General features: G+C 39.2%; 1 non-coding gene across 1 annotated transcript; it reads right to left on the bottom strand.

Annotated features, from left to right (window-relative positions):
- Positions 1-1471: 1471 nt before the first annotated feature.
- On the bottom strand, positions 1472-1543 carry TRNAP-UGG (transfer RNA proline (anticodon UGG)). The gene has a single exon. It is a non-coding gene; the product is annotated as a tRNA-Pro (tRNA).
- Positions 1544-1748: the final 205 nt, after the last annotated feature.

Here is a 1748-nt window from a genome sequence, read left to right as displayed (position 1 = left end):
TGTCAGGTGACATCCACCCTAATCACCTATAGCAATTACTAGCCATTGATCCTCCTTTTATCATTGCTTATGATTTTTCAATATGAAATGACCATTTTACGCACGTATTAATCAATCCCTTGAGGAAAAGGAGGGATCTCCAAAAGAAGACATTTTCCATACCATGGTTATGTAAGAAGACGAATGCTTTGCGCCAACTGATAGACGCACCATTGATTAGTGGGCTGAAATTTTTCCTTGTGAATTATCCATCTTGACTATGTAATGGACCAATTGGGGGCTACACTCTATTTTCTAAAGTTGCCCTCCAAAATTCTTACCATAGTACGTATAGATAGTCTCATCTCATATTCATGGAATTTAGGTACTTAGACCTTTGACAATAGAAGAGAAGCCTTACGATGGCTTCTGGATTTTGCTTGGCATTTGAGTGCCACGTCAGCTAAACTCCATGGTTGGTTGCCACTATAGTATTGAAATTCGGAGACTCCCAGGTATATCTCTTCGCTAATCATTGCATGCCTGGTGATATGTCAACCTTTTTTTTAATGAGTTTGGCTCAGGTTGAGGCCAACCCTAACCCAACCTGAGATAGCATTTCCTCAACCCTAATATAACCCAACCCGAGATGGTCAACCCTAACACAACCCGACTCTAGAAATGGGGTCGGGTTCGGGTCACTCTTGGATCAAAGAGAAAAATTCAAAAAAGAAGAAGAAAGTAATAACCACGGAAGATCACTATAAAGATGAGAGGATGGAGGTCGGGTTGCCCAAAGCGTTAACTCTAACCCTAGTTGTAAGATACATTAAATAAAAGGGAGATGATATCCCCCCCCCCCCCCCCGACGTGAAAAGTCCCCCTACATTACGTGCACACTCCCCTTATAACCTGATTTGACGTGAAAAGTGGGCAACTTTATGTCAAATCAAGTTATAAGGGGGTTGTGCAAGCACTGCTGCACGGGGAGGGGGGGGGGGGGGGGGGGTGTGGGGGTGTGAAAGTATCATCACCCTAAATAACAATAGTAGACTGACTAAGTTGTAGGGGGTGAAAATATCATCACCCTAAATAACAATAGTAGGCTGACTAAGTTGTAAGATAACATTAGGGGGTGAAAATATCATCACCCTAAAATAACAATAGTAGGCTGACTAAGTTGTAAGATAACATTAAATAAAAATAGTAGGGGGCGTTGCGAGAATCGAACTCGCGACACACCCCCTTATAACCTGATTTGACGTGAAAAGTGGGCAACTTTATAACATTAGGGGGTGAAAATATCATCACCCTAAATAACGCAACTTTATAACATTAGAGGGTGAAAATATCATCACCCTAAATAACAATAGTAGATTGACTAAGTTGTAAGATAACATTAGGGGGTGAAAATATCATCACCCTAAAATAACAATAGTAGACTGACTAAGTTGTAAGATAACATTAAGATAATGTTAAATAAAAACAATAGGGGGCGTTGCGAGAATCGAACTCGCGACCTCTTGCACCCAAAGCAAGAATCATACCACTAGACCAAACGCCCATTACATTATATTAGTGTAAATAAGTTGTATAAATTAATAACAATTAAAATCATGAAAATAATTATAAACAAAGAATATTGATACTTGTAGTACATTGTTTTGCTACTGAGAATTGGAATAACTTTTGACAGCTCGTTAAATAATAGAAGACGAGGTAAGTTTGTTTCATTATCAAAACATGGTTGTGCGAATATAGTTAGCCAA

Source organism: Tasmannia lanceolata, unplaced genomic scaffold (genome assembly GCF_043159265.1).
Source record: "Tasmannia lanceolata isolate RefF3 unplaced genomic scaffold, GAP_Taslan_0.1 ptg000006l, whole genome shotgun sequence".
Lineage (NCBI taxonomy): Eukaryota > Viridiplantae > Streptophyta > Magnoliopsida > Canellales > Winteraceae > Tasmannia > Tasmannia lanceolata.
This window is presented reverse-complemented; position numbering and strand designations above follow the sequence as displayed.